The sequence below is a fragment of the Rhinoderma darwinii genome, chromosome 4 (assembly GCF_050947455.1).
Source record: "Rhinoderma darwinii isolate aRhiDar2 chromosome 4, aRhiDar2.hap1, whole genome shotgun sequence".
Taxonomy (NCBI): Eukaryota; Metazoa; Chordata; class Amphibia; order Anura; family Rhinodermatidae; genus Rhinoderma; species Rhinoderma darwinii.
The window spans coordinates 80,612,333-80,628,602 of NC_134690.1; positions in this window are offsets into that span (position 1 = coordinate 80,612,333).

The window sequence follows — 16,270 nt, forward strand, 5'->3', positions numbered from 1 at the left end:
ATTACGTCACGACGCTGGCTGGTGTCAGGACATCCGCTGCACCGAAGAGCTGGGTAAGTGTAACATTACTGCTTGCTGGGGTCCTGTATTTAAGCCTGCCTTGTGGTAAGCTTAGATACAGGGTCCAACAGACAGCATCACACATGGGCTTAGATACAGGGCCCATGTGTGAAAGGGTCTGTTGGACCATGTATCTAAGCTTACCTTCAAGGCAGGCTTAGATACAGGACCCCAGCAGACAGTAATCTTATGCTGTATAAAATTACTGTCTGCTGGGGTCCTGCAGCTAAGGGTATGTTCACACGTAGTCAACCAAAACGTCTGAAAATCCAGAGCTGTTTTCAAGGGAAAACAGACCCTGCTTTTCAGAAGTTTTTTTTACCAACTCGCATTTTTCGTGGCGTTTTTCGCGCCGTTTTCGCGGCGTTTTTTACGTCCGTTTTTGGAGCTGTTTTCATTGGAGTCTATGAGAAAACAGCTCCAAAAACGTCTGAAAGAAGTGTCCTGCACTTCTTTTGACGAGGCTGTATTTTTACGAGTCGTCGTTTGACAGCTGTCAAACGACGACGCGTAAATAACAGGTCGTCTGCACAGTACGTCGGCAAACCCATTCAAATGAATGGGCAGATGTTTGCCGACGTATTGGAGCCGTATTTTCAGACGTAAAACGAGGCATAATACGCCTCGTATACGTCTGAAATTTGGCCGTGTGAACATACCCTAAGCCTAACATGTGGTAGGCTTAGATACAGTGTCCAAAAGACAGTATCACACATGGGCCCTGTATCTAAGCCCATGTGTCCAAATAGAGAAAATGGGCAGCACAGTAGAACAACAACCTCCAGGGTAGCGGGGTACAGGCCTCCAGGAATCCGACTTGAAAATCCCCAGGTATCAGACAAAAAATAGAAATAGAGGCAGCACTCCTAAGATCATATCAAAAAAAATATTTTTTTATTCACCCGTCAGTGCAGTAGGATGCAACGTTTCAGCTGCTCAATGCAGCGTTTGTTAAGCCTTGACAGAGGCTGCATAGAGCAGCTGAAACATTGCATCCTACTGCACTGATGGGTGAATAAAAAATCTTTTTTTGATATGATCTTTGGAGTGCTGCCTCTATTTCTATTTTTTGTCTAAGCCCATGTGTGATGTTGTCTGTTGGACCATGTATCTAAGCTTTCCACAAGGCAGGCTTAGATACATGACCCCAGAAGACAGTAATCTTATACTGTATAAGGTTACTGTCTGCTGGGGTCCTGTATCTAAGCCTGCCTTGTGGTAGGCTTAGATACATAGTCTAACAGACAGTATCACACATGGCCTATCATGTGTGATAATGTCTGCTGAGCCACTGTATCTAATCCTATCATGTGTGATACTGTCTGCCGGGCCCTATATCTTATCCTATCATGGGGGATACTGTCTGCTGAGCCACTGTATCTAATCCTATCCATAGCTATAGGGTCGTACTGCTATAGACATGCTATTTTATACATATGTTATCACAAGGATACTTACTACTGTGGCCCTGTATCTAAGGCTATCGTGTGATACTGTCTTCTGGGCCATGTATCTAAGCCTATCATGTTTGATACTGTCTGCTGGGGCCATGTATCTAAGTATATCATGTATGATACTCTCTGCTGAGACATGGAGGGTATGTGGGACTACCTACAGGGGGCTGGATGGCACTGTCTACAAGGGGGATGTATGGCAGGGGAACTGTGTGTGGAACAATACAGGAGGTTTGGGCGTTGTGAATAGAAGTGTATGATGCTGACGAATCAGCATCATCCACTTCTCTTCGATACCACCCAGCTTCTGGCAGTGCACAGACACACAGCGTGTTCTCCAGAGATCACGCTGTGACGTCACTCACTTCCTCCCACAGGAACTTCATCGCGTCGGATGAGCGAGGACACGCTGTGTGTCTGAACTGCCAGAAGCTGGGTGGTAACAAAGAGAAGTGGATGATGCTGATTCGTCAGCATCATACACTTCTAGTCACAACGCCCAGCTAGTAAAACAAGTAATAACGCCCAGATGTACACACACACACAATACACGCCCACTTGGACATAACTTTAAACATGCCCAGTTATACTTAAGAAAGGCTCATTTGCATAAATATAAAAATGGTCATAACTTGGCCAAAAATGCTAGTTTTTGAAAAAAAAAACAACACGTTACTGTTATCTACATTGCAGCGCCGATCTGCTGCAATAGGAGATAGGGGTTTGAAAATCTGGTGACAGAGCCTCTTTAAACAACAATAAAACCTGTTGTCTATGCAGTGAAAATGTCACAAATATACGAGGAGTGTGTGCAATAGGCCAAGCAATAACTGAATAAGGTTAGGGACATACACCAGGAGACAGAAGTTAATGTTCCTCTACATCAAAAGTCTCTGGAGTATCTAACCAGGGACCCGACCTTGAAGAATTTATCCGGACACCCTCTATGTTGATACACTAATCGTTCATATGTTCATCACTGTATTAACAAGACCTCTCCATTGAGCAACCGAGGGCGTGTTATCAGCCATCCAGCGGATAGCTATGGCCTTCCTAGCCAAAAACAGGGTTTCTTTCAAGAAAATTTGCATGTAGTGTGGCCAAAGCTCTTCATCTAAGATACCAAATAAAGCCACCTTAGGGGAAATGGGCACAGGGGACGGTAAAAGGGAGGATAAGAGGTTAAAGATTTGTGCCCAAAAATCAGAAATATATGGACAGTTCCACACAAGATGCCAGAAATCTGCATCCAAACAATGGCATCTGTGACACTCCGTTGTGGGTATTCTACCCATTTTATGCAGTCTAATAGGGGTCAAATAGGATTAGTGTATAATATACAACTGTATCAATTTATTATTTATCGCTGGGGAAACAGACATATGAGAACTAAACACTGCATCTTTATCTCCTGATTAGAGATGAGCGAACTTATCAAAAGTTCGGTTCGGCTAGTTCGCCGAATTTCACAAAAAAAGTTCGGTTCGGACCGAACTAGTTCTGACCGAACCTGTCACTTACGTGTGCCGAGCATGCTACTGTCCAGGGTGCTGATAGAGTTAATGGGCTGCACTAACTCTTTCAGCAACCTTCACAGTACATGCTCGGCGCGCGGAAAATACCATTTAAATGTAATAAAAAAATAAAAATTATACGTTCGTACTTACTTTCCTCCTGTCCGGCCTCCAGCGATGACGTTTCATCCCTTTCGCCGCTGCAGCCAATCACAGGCTGTAGTGGCGGTCACGCACGTCAGGATGACGCTTCATCCCACGTGACCGCCTCTGCAGCCAATCACAGGCTGCGGCGGCGACATGAATGAAACGTCATCGCTGGAGGCCGGACAGGAGGAAAGTAAGTATGAACGTATTATTATTATTTTTTGGCATGTATGTATGTTGGCATGTATGTATGTATGTATATCTGTGCATGTATGTTTGCATGTATGTTGGCATGTATGTATATATGTGCATGTTTGTATGTATATTTGCATGTATATATTTGCATGTATGTATGTTTGCATGTATGTATTTTTGCATGTATGTTGTCATGTATGTATGTATGTATGTTGTCATGTATGTATATATGTGCATGTGTGTATGTATATTTGTATGTATGTATGTATGTTTGCATGTATGTTTGCATGAATGTATGTATATTTGCATGTGTGTATATATATATATATGTATGTATGTTGTCATGTATGTATGTATGTTGTCATGTATGTATATATGTGCATGTATGTTGGCATGTATGTATATATGTGCATGTGTGTATGTATGTATATTTGCATGTATGTATGTTGTCATGTATGTATATATGTGCATGTATGTTTGCATGTATGTTGGCATGTATGTATACATGTGCATGTTTGTATGTATATTTGCATGTATATATGTTTGCATGTGTGTATGTATGTTTGCATGTATGTATGTTTGCATGTATGTATGTTGTCATGTATGTTTGTATGTATGTTGTCATGTATGTATGTATATATGTGCATGTATGTATGTTTGCATGTTTTTATTTTTGCATGTATGTTTGCATGTATGTTTATATATGTGCATGTATGTAATTATGTTTGCATGTATTTATGTTTGCATGTATATTTGTGCATGCTTGTATATATGTATGTATGTATCTTTGCATGTTTGTTTGTATGTATGTATGTATGATAGTTTGCATGTATATATGTGTGTATGTTTGCATGTATGTATATTTGCATGTATATATGTGCATGCTTGTATATATGTATGTATGTTTGTATATATGTATGTATATTTGTATATATGTATGTATGGCCATGTATGATACTGTCTGCTGGCGCCCTGTATCTAAGTCAACTTCGCGGCAGGCTTCTATACATGGTATAACAGTCAGTATCACACATTAAACTGAATCTAAGCCTACGACATGTTTTATTTCATTTTTTTTTTTTTTACAGGTTTGGTGTTTGGACTACGTCGGTTTCGAGGACTACTTCGATGACGGTTTTTTTTCTACAATAAAATGGTTAATGAGGGTTGTGTTGGGGGTGCTTTATTTCAATAAAATATTTTATCTATATCTTTGTCTTTTTCTTTTCAAATTTTATTATTACCACTTTAGTAATGGCCGCTGTCTGAGTGACAACATCCATTACTAATGCGAGGCTTAGGGTATGTTCACACGGCGGGGGTCCGTAACGGCTGAAATACGGGGATGTTTCAGCCTGAAAACATCCCCGTAAATTCAGCCGTACCGGCATGTGCAGGCGCTTGAACGCCGCGTCAATTACGGCCGTAATTAGCGCTGCTATTCATTGGAGTCAATGAATAGCGGCTCCAAATACGGCCAAAGAAGTGACAGGTCACTTCTTCTACGCGGGCGTCTATTTACGCGCCGTCATTTGACAGCGGCGCGTAAATATACGCCTCGTGTGAACAGACAAACGTCTGCCCATTGCTTTCAATGGGCAGATGTTTGTCAGCGCTATTGAGGCGCTATTTTCAGACGTAATTCGGGGCAAAAACGCCCGAATTACGTCCGTAAATAGGCCGTGTGAACATACCCTTAGTGTTAGCCGGTGCAGAGGCTAACACTAACCACCATTATTACCCCGGTACCCAAAACCACCAGGGGTGCCGGGAAGAGCCAGGTACGATCCAGTACCCGACCATCTGTTGTGATGGTCGGGCCCTGGGGCGGCCGCAGGCTGGTATTATGAGGCTGGGAAGGGCCAAAAACAGTGGACCTTCCCACCCTTGTAATGCTAGGCTGCTGCTGCTGTGTTGTATCTGGCTGGTTATAAAAGTGGGGGGGACCCCACGTCATTTTTTTAAATTATTTATTTATTTACATTTTTTTTTAAAAAAAGACATGGGGTTCCACCCAATTTATCATAACCAGCCACATACAACACAGTGTTATTAGCCTGGGAATGGACAAAACCAGTGGCCCTTCCCACCCATGTAATGCCAGACTGCTGCGGCCTTGTATATGGCTGGTTATTAAAAATGTGGGGGACCCGTCTATTGCTAAATTTGTTAAATTCCAAAAAAAAAACGACGTGGGGGTCCCCCCCATTTTTATAACCAGCCCGATACAACACAGCAGCAGCAGCCTAGCATTACAAGGGTGGGAAGGTCCACTGATTTTGGCCCTTCCCAGCCTCATAATACCAGCCTACGGCCGCCCCAGTACCCGACCATCACAACAGATGGTCGGGTACTGGATCGTACCAAGCTCTTCCCGGCACCCCTGGTGGTGGTGGGTACCGGGGTAATAATGGGTGGTTAGTGCTAGCCTCTGCACCGGCTAACACTAAGTACCGCCTTAATAATGGACGCTGTCAATCAGCCAACTACCATTATCTAGGCACTAATAAAGTTTGAAAAAAAAAACACAAAGACAATTCTTTTTTATTGAAATAAGAAATCCCCAACAAAACCCTCGTTAACCATTTTATTAAAATTTGAAAAAACGCAGATCTACGCAGTAGTCCAACGAATCGTAGATGTAGTCCAATCGGTACATCAAAATCTGCAACAACATAAAAAAACAGTTATCAATGTGAACAATACCAATACTTCTACTCACCTACACACATATATACACGCACACACAAACAAACAACCATACACAGACACACACATATATACACAAACACAACAAGATATACACACACACACATAAACAGACAAACACACACATATACACGAACTCACACATATACAAACAAAAACACACATATCCAAACACACACACACACAGTTATACACACATACACAAACACATATACACAAACACATATACACAAACACATATACACAAACACATATACACAAACACATATACACAAACACATATACACAAACACATATACACAAACACATATACACAAACACATATACACAAACACATATACACAAACACATATACACACAAAAACACACATACCCAAACACACATATACACAAACACATATACACAAACACACCCATATATACACACAAACACACACCCATATACACACATATACACATATACAAAAACACACACAAACATCTACACACAAACATATACACAAATACACCCATATATACACAAACATATACACAAAACACATATACACAAACACACCCATATATACACACACACATATAAAAACAAAAACAGACAAAGTCACATACCCAAACACACATATATACACAAACACACATACACAAACACGGTTTCTTTTAAATGCTGCTGGGGAACCCGCTCGATCCACTATATACGGCTGCGCTACAGTGCAGCATTTAAAAGAAACAGGATCCTGACCTGTCCATAGAGTTTAAGGCAGCACAGAGTATTTCAGGAGATGAGCGTGCAGATTCAGTGCTGCTGCGAACTCTGCTCTTACCATTACGTAGCTCTCAGTCTGTTACCTCTCCTCCACTCCTGTCCTCCAGAACACCTTCACATGATTGGCAAGTCACCACGTAATGGTAAGAGCAGAGTTCACAGCAGCACAGAGTATTTCAGGAGATGAGCGTGCGGATCTTGTGCGGGGTGGTGACTTGCCAATCACGTGAAGGTGTTATTGAGGACAGGAGTGGAGGAGAGGTAACAGACTGAGCTACGTAATGGTAAGAGCAGAGTTCACAGCAGCACTGAATCTGCACGCTCCTCTCCTGAAATACTCTGTGCTGCTGTGAACTCTGTTCTTACCATTACGTAGCTCAGTCTGTTACATCTCCTCCACTCCTGTCCTCTATAACACGTTCACATGATTGGCAAGTCACCACCACGCACAAGATCCGCACGCTCATCTCCTGAAATACTCTGTGCTGCCTTAAACTCTGTGGACAGGTCAGGATCCTGTTTCTTTTAAATGCTGCACTGTAGCGTAGCCTTATATAGTGGATCGAGCGGGTTCCCTAGCAGCATTTAAAAGAAACAGGATCCTGACCTGTCCACAGAGTTTAAGGCAGCACAGATTATTTCAGGAGATGAGCACGGGCAGCCGTTCGTTTTTCCGAGCCGTGCTCCCATCATGCACACGACCGTAAAAACACCCGTTATTGCGGGTCGTAATTACGACCCGCAATAACGGGCTCATAGACTTCTGTTACCCACGGGTACCTTTCCGTATTCTCACGGGAAGGTGCCCGTGCCGTTAAAAAAATAGAACATGTTCTATTTTTCTATTTTACGGGCCGTGCTGCTATAATTATAATGACAGCACGGTTCGCAAAAGCGGCCAGCTGCCCGTGGCCGGCCGGCCGTGCTCGTACTTACGAGTCGTAATTACGAGCACGGCCCGTAAAATAAAAAAATAGAACATGTTCTATCTTTTTAACGGCACGGGCACCTTCCCGTGAGAAAACGGGAAGGTACCCGTGGCTAACAGAAGTCTATGGGCCCGCTATTTCGGGTCGTAATTATGACCCGTGATAACGGGTGTTTTTCGAACACCCTGCAGGGAGCCGGGCTCCTAGCATCATATTTATGTACGATGCTAGGAGTCCCTGCCTCTCCGTGGAACTACTGTCCCGTACTGAAAACATGATTACAGTACGGGACAGTTGTCCTGCAGAGAGGCAGGGACTCCTAGCATCGTACATAAGTATGATGCTAGGAGCCCGGCTCCCTGCACTGTGTTCGGTCCGGTACTTGCGGCCGAAATACGTCCGTCATTTACGGACGTAATTAGTGTGTGTGCACATACACTAAATAGTCACTGTTCAGGGTGCTGAAAGAGTTAACTGATCGGCAGTAACTGTTTCAGTACCCTGGACAGTGACTACCGATCACAGTACCTGTAAAAAAAAAGACGTTCATACTTACCGAGAACTTTCTGCTTCCTCCAGTCCGGTCTCCTGGCCGTTGCCTTGGTGACGCGTCCCTCTCGACATCCGGCCCGACATTCCTTGATGACGATGCAGCCTTGTGAGCGCTGCAGCCAATCACAGGCTGCCGCGGCCTCTGCAGCCAATCACAGGCTGCAGAGGCCTCTGCAGCCAATCACAGGCTGCCGCGTCAGAAAAGGTCGGACTGGAGGAAGAAGAGGGACTCGTCAACAAGACAACGACCGGGTACGTATGAAATGCTTTTTATTTTATTTTTAATCAGCAGCCTCTTTTCTCTATCAGTGATTGATAGAGATAAGTGGCTCCCGATTTGTATAATGTTTTTGACCGGGTTCGGTCAAAACGGGTTCGGCCGAACCCGGTGAAGTTCGGATTCGCTGCGAACCGAACTTTACCGGAAGTTCGGACCGAAACCGGGTTCGGTTGTCCCGGTTCGCTCATCTCTACTCCTGATGTAAGATCAGGAATCTGCCCCAACCATCTATCAAATACAGGCAACAGCACCGATGTGAGCTTGGAAGAGAGTAAATAGGTGTTAAGTGCTGATATGAGGCCCTTAGGTATCTGCGATTTCAAGATACCAATAAGGGGATAGTCAGATATAACACTAATGTTCAGCGGAAAATGGGAGTGGACAGCATGGCGAAGCTGAAAGTATCTATACCACTGTATGTGAGAGAAGTCGTGAGACTCTCTTAACTGCAGGAGTGTAAGGCTGTGTTCACACGACCTATTTTCAGACGTAAACGAGGCGTATTATGCCTCGTTTCACGTCTGAAAATAGGGCTACAATACGTCGGCAAACATCTGCCCATTCATTTGAATGGGTTTGCCGACGTACTGTGCAGATGACCTGTCATTTACGCGTCGTCGTTTGACAGCTGTCAAACTGCGACGCGTAAATTGACTGCCTCGGCAAAGAACTTCTTTGCGACTTAATTTGAGCCGTTCTTCATTGAAGTCAATGAAGAGCAGCTCCAGATTACGGGCGTCAAAGACGCCTCGCATAATACGAGGAGCAGAATTTACGTCTGAAATGACGCAGCTGTTTTCTCCTTTTCAGACGTAAAAGCCTCTCATCGTGTGCACATACCCTTACAAAGGAACCCTCAGCAAAAACATCTCCAACCTTCCTTACACCTAAGTCCTGCCAAAAACACGAGTCTGGTATGCTAAATAATGAAGGCAGGGTAGGATTATTCCATAGAGGCAGTTCCAGGAGAACATCAGTATAATGCGATATATTTTTTGCAGCACGCCATATTTTTAAAGCCATTCTATGTAAGGGGAGCAACTCCGCAGGTCGCGTAAAATGAGGGTATTCTAGGTAACTTATAAGAGTGCTACCTGTAACCAGAGAGGCCAGATACCTAGTCGAGTCTAACAGAGGTTCATCTAGGAACCAATCCCTAATGACTGGCAACTGGCCAGCTAAATAAAAAATTTGCAGGTCAGACAGTGCCATTCCCTCCTCTGCTTTGGGGCGCTATAGGGTAGTGAGTTTAAGTTTAGAACGAGAGGAGCCCCAAATGAATGTAATAAATAAGGAGTTCAGAGAACGGAAATATGACTGAGGGACAGAAACCGGCATATGCTGCAGTATATATAAGCATTTAGGTTGGATGACAATCTTAATCAAGTTTATCCGACCAGCAATCGACAATGCCAATTTAGACCACAACTTCAATTTCAGGTTTATGTGAGTTAGTAGCGGATCTATAGTTACAGCCATCACCCCATTGTGGTCCAGAACCATCTCAATTCCCAAATATGTAAACCTGCAAACCACTTCCAAACCACATTGTGACACTATCGGATCCAGCGGTGGAGTAGAGGCTGTATACATTATAGCTGATTTTTGCCAATTTACTCTTAACCCTGAAAATCTGGAAAAAGTGTCAAGTAAATTAACAGCAAGGCCAAAGGACTCAGTAGGATTACTTAGGAAAAGGACCATGTCATCTGCATACAGACCCACCACACTAGTGATCCCCCTCCACTGCACACCCGTTATCATAGGGGTAGACCGTAAACTAATCGCTATAGCCTCTATAGCTATCGCAAATAAGGCCGTTGAAAGAGGGCAGTCCTGTCGTGTTCCTCTGGCGAGGGGGAAAGAGTCGGAAGGAATGCCATTTACCACTACATTATCCCTAGGAGACTTATACAATTGGGGTCCAAAGCCGAAACGGCGAAGGCAGGACCACAAAAACGGCCATTCTACAGAGTCAAATGCTTTCATGGTATCTAATGAGGCAATAGCCCATGGCATATTGTGTGCCCTACCTACCTGTATGATGGTCTGTACTCGTTTAATATTAATGGTGGTAGGCATCAAGAGAACTATAATAGAGGCCTCATAGAAGGTGGAGGGGAGAGAGTGGGTTTCAATAGCTTTACAGAGAGTATCCAACAATAAGGGGTTAACATGCTCCTGATATTTTCTGTAGACCTCAATAGGGTCCATCAGGGCCAGGAGATTTATTAGACGCCATATCACGCATGGCTTCTTGGACCTCTTCCAGAGATATAGGGGCATCAAGTAACGTGACCTGTTCATGTGGGGAAGGTCAGATCCTGCAGATAGGCCAGAACATCATCTATATCACAGTCAGTAGAGGAGCTATACAAATCTGCATAATAGTCCCTAAACCCAGCGGCAATAGCACCCCCCCCCCCCTCTGGCCAGAGGAATCTCTCATTTTAAAAACAGAGCCATTAGCATTATCCAGTCTAATCAAGAGGGCTAATAAATGACTAGATTGGTTACCCATTTCAAAATAATATTGTTTTGTAAAAAAAAGTTTTCAAATGAAGTTGATCTTGATACAAGCGAGATAAACTCATCCAAGCAGATTTATGGTCCTCTGAGGGGTCAGAAACATAGAGAGACTCCGCAGCAGCCAAATTACTCTCTAAATCCCGTTCTGAGTGAGCCGTAGTTTTTTTAATGTATGAGATAGTGGATCGCAGACAACCACGAAAGTATTTTTAAACGTGTCCCATTACAAGGTATGTGCAATAGGAAGGTCATGAACGTGCAAAAATTTAGCTATTTGGTCTGGGATACGATCAGAGGGACCAATCTGCTTCAACCAAAATGGGTGTAGCTTCTAAGTGGGTAACAGGCGTCGGCCCAGAAATTCCAATCTAACAACAAGGGCACTATGGTCTGAAATCCCTCTACGATCATGTGAAACCGAAACAACATACAGCGACAAATTAGGTAAGCAGAAAACATTAGCGATTCGAGAGAGAGTATGTCTCCCAACCGAATGACAGGTATATTCCAAATCCTGGGGATGGTGGTACCTCTACATATCTATCCATCCCACACCATCTACTAACTGACTAAGCGGAGTATGAGGTGTCAAAGACAAGGAAACGCCACGTGAAAAACGATCCTCATTAATATTCATCACCTGATTAAAGTCACCCATACATAAAACAGAGGAATTAGGGAATTGATGGGCAAAAGCAATTGCAGCCTGGAGGACATACAGTGAAGGAAATAAGTATTTGATCCCTTGCTGATTTTGTAAGTTTGCCCACTGTCAAAGTCATGAACAGTCTAGAATTTTTAGGCTAGGTTAATTTTACCAGTGAGAGATAGATTATATTTAAAAAAAAAAACAGAAAATCACATTGTCAAAATTATATATATTTATTTGCATTGTGCACAGAGAAATAAGTATTTGATCCCTTTGGCAAACAAGACTTAATACTTGGTGGCAAAACCCTTGTTGGCAAGCACAGCAGTCAGACATTTTTTGTAGTTGATGATGAGGTTTGCACACATGTTAAATGGAATTTTGGCCCACTCCTCTTTGCAGATCATCTGTAAATCATTAAGATTTCGAGGCTGTCGCTTGGCAACTCGGATCTTCAGCTCCCTCCATAAGTTTTCGATGGGATTAAGGTCTGGAGACTGGCTAGGCCACTCCATGACCTTAATGTGCTTCTTTTTGAGCCACTCCTTTGTTGCCTTGGCTGTATGTTTCGGGTGATTGTCGTGCTGGAAGACCCAGCCACGAGCCTTTTTTAATGTCCTGGTGGAGGGAAGGAGGTTGTCACTCAGGATTTGACGGTACATGGCTCCATCCATTCTCCCATTGATGCGGGAAGTAGTCCTGTGCCCTTAGCAGAGAAACACCCCCAAAACATAATGTTTCCACCTCCATGCTTGACAGTGGGGACGGTGTTCTTTGGGTCATAGGCAGCATTTCTCTTCCTCCAAACATGGCGAGTTGAGTTAATGCCAAAGAGCTCAATTTTAGTCTCATCTGACCACAGCACCTTCTCCCAATCACTCTCAGAATCATCCAGATGTTCATTTGCAAACTTCAGACGGGCCTGTACATGTGCCTTCTTGAGCAGGGGGACCTTGCGGGCACTGCAGGATTTTAATCCATTACGGCGTAATGTGTTACCAATGGTTTTCTTGGTGACTGTGGTCCCAGCTGCCTTGAGATCATTAACAAGTTCCCCCGTGTAGTTTTCGGCTGAGCTCTCACCTTCCTCAGGATCAAGGATACCCCACGAGGTGAGATTTTGCATGGAGCCCCAGATCGATGTCGATTGACAGTCATTTTGTATGTCTTCCATTTTCTTACTATTGCACCAACACTTGTCTCCTTCTCACCCAGCGTCTTACTTATGGTTTTGTAGCCCATTCCAGCCTTGTGCAGGTCTATGATCTTGTCCCTGACATCCTTAGAAAGCTCTTTGGTCTTGCCCATGTTGTAGAGGTTAGAGTCAGACTGATTAATGGAGTCTGTGGACAGGAGTCTTTTATACAGGTGACCATGTAAGACAGCTGTCTTTAATGCAGGCACCAAGTTGATTTGGAGCGTGTAACTGGTCTGGAGGAGGCTGAACTCTTAATGGTTGGTAGGGGATCAAATACTTATTTCTCTGTGCACAATGCAAATAAATATATATAATTTTGACAATGTGATTTTCTTTTTTTTTTTTTATATAATCTATCTCTCACTGGTAAAATTAACCTAGCCTAAAAATTCTAGACTGTTCATGACTTTGACAGTGGGCAAACTTACAAAATCAGCAAGGGATCAAATACTTATTTCCTTCACTGTATGTGTTGGCCTGCGGTGGGTTAGAAATGCACAAAATGACATAAGGTTTGGTATCAATTTCAGCATAAGCAAACACAAATCTGCCTAAAGGATCTCTACGAATCTATATGGGGTTCCATCTCAGAGATCTATGTATTAACAAGATTCCTCTAGAATAGGTGGTATGATAGGAATGACATGCCCATTGGACCCATGGCCTCTTCAAACAGTCAGATCTATCAGCAATAAAATGTGTTTCCTGCAAACTAATTAGGTGGAGATTAGATCTTTTAATTTGGGAAAAAACTGAGGTCTGCTTGGACACAGTCCCTAGGCCACGTACATTCCATGAAACACAATTCAAAGACATCGCCATGTCATCAGCATCTGAAATATCTTATATAAGGCTAGTTGCCACAAGAGGGCGCCAGAACAGCAGAGGAGAAAGAAACATGAGGGCACATAAGCAGGAACAAAGAAGCGTACGTCATAGACAAATGTAGTTACAACCGCAAAACTAAACATGTTAACTTGTAATATAAGCCTGAAAGCAATCCTATAGCAATACAGGAACAGGGTCGACATTCAGGTCACTGAATACCTAACAATCAAACAGTCAGGTATATGATCCGGTACCGTCAATTATGCAAGAAAACATTTTGTTGTCTCTCCGTCTTTTTGAGTTAGAGCAAAACACAAAATAAGAAATAATCCGTTCACCAGAAATTACATGTTGACAGATAGAGGACACATAAACCTGTTAAAAAATAAGGTAACATAAATCGTAAGCATTTTCTAGGCTGAATGAAAGAGAAACATCAAAGGATATCATGTCACCAGTCAACAGCCATCCGTGACAGGATTACAGTTCACCATGGGAATCCAAGCGGCGAGCCGCAAACAAGTCAGTCAATCCGAGACCATCAAACCATTGGATGATGCATCTGCAGCCAGTCATGAGCTTCTGACGGGCTGTGCAAAAAGATCACCTTTCCCTCAGTAACAATCCGGAGACGAGCAGGGTATGCCATAGAGAAGGGTATGTTACGTTCTTTAAACTTCCTGTTGACCTCCGTAAAGCTGGAGATCCGCCGAGAAGTCAGGGAAAATTGAAACATTGTTCAATTTCAACGGAGACTTCAGTCTGGCCTGACGTAAAGCCATATCCCGATCTCGATAATTTAGCAGTCGGACCAGGAAGGGTCTCGGTGGGGCGCCTGGTAGTGGCGGTTTAGTTGGAACACAGTGTGCTCTTTCAACCACAAAGCAAGCGGGGAAGGCTGTCTCTCCTAAGTTGGTTTTGAGCCATTTCATGTAAGCCAATGATGCGTAAGTTATTACGGCGCAAGCGATTCTCCAAATCATCAGTTTTAGATTGACAACCTTCCACCTTACGCTTAGTATCAGTGAGGGTAGTAGCAAGAGGACCAACTCTATCTTCCACCCGAGAGAGTCTATCTTCCAACTCTCCCACGCGTCCTCCAATATTGTGCATGTCTTGACGAAGCAGGCTGACATGAATCTTTATCTCATCAATTTTACCCGTTAGAGATGTTTTGCAGGCATCTATGGCCGTCAAAAGTTGCATAGAAACTTGTCTTGAGAGTGGGTTCCGGCTCAGAATCGGGGTCCATCTCATGATGCGACTGGGAACCATCCTCTCTCTGCTTAGATTTTGAAGATCTCATCTTACGCGGAGAAGAACCATCATCATCTTGCTCAGTACAAGCAAAGTCCTTCAATTTGTCAACTGCAGATTGATGCTTAGATCTGTTCATGGTGAATAATATATAGTATATAGTAAAGAACAATCCGACGTAGGAGAAGGAGAGCTGTCACTTTCCACAGGTATATATATATAGGACCAAGAGAGCTTGATTAGCCTGTTACAGCAAATGAGGTGTAAACAGGTAGTGTGCAGAAGGCTATAGCAGCGTGTCCCAGGTCAGGTAAAGTCAAAGAAAATGGCCGCCACCAGCAGTTATATATCCCCTGCAGCCACGAGGTAGAGTCCCAATGCAGATCTTCCCAGCAGGGATGCCCTCTACTTGCTCACCTCAGAGGAGATCTTTGAGCGCCAGCAGCGCAGCTCCGGTGCCGACAGACAGGCAAGAAGCAGGGGTAGTCAGTTCACCCGGACAGCGGCATTCGGTGACACAGGCACTGGATATCGGGGATGGAGGTATTCAGCTCCACAATCTAAGGCCACACAACACCACACGGTCAGGCCACGAGCAGCACAGAGGGATGCCGTAATAAGATGCCCATCTTCTTAGTCCAGGATCACCGGAAAGACAGTCTGATTAGTTCAGTGACAGCTCAGCACCAGATCAGGTCAGGATGATGGCAGGATTAGTTACGGTCCCCGGGAGCTCAGCTCATGCACATCCTTCCATCTCAGCTGCAGGCCACGCCCCCCCCCCCCTTTATTTGCTTTTTTAAACTCACTTATATTTTTTAGAACACTACTGTATGTCTTCCCTCCAATCCCTCTCATTTCCCGGGTACTGAGTGTCAAAAATATTTTAATTATCTTTATATGTGTGAACCTAAAAGTGCTATGGACAGTTGTCACTGGAGCTCACAGATCTGCTGATACAAGAGCCTACATGGGGGGATGGCTATTCTATTTCAAGTCGTTTAGTTTATGGCTTTGCATTTCAGCTGTTACAAAGGCAACGTGAGAAAACGTGCTGACATTGTATTTCTTATGGCTAAAGATATATGTGGAGTTTTGGGATATTACCATATTTAGAATGTTCATGCTTTGCAAGTATGAAGTCACCACCTACTCTCATTTCTTATAAATAAAGATGGATCGCCCCCTGTGGGCAGAGATCGTTTGAAC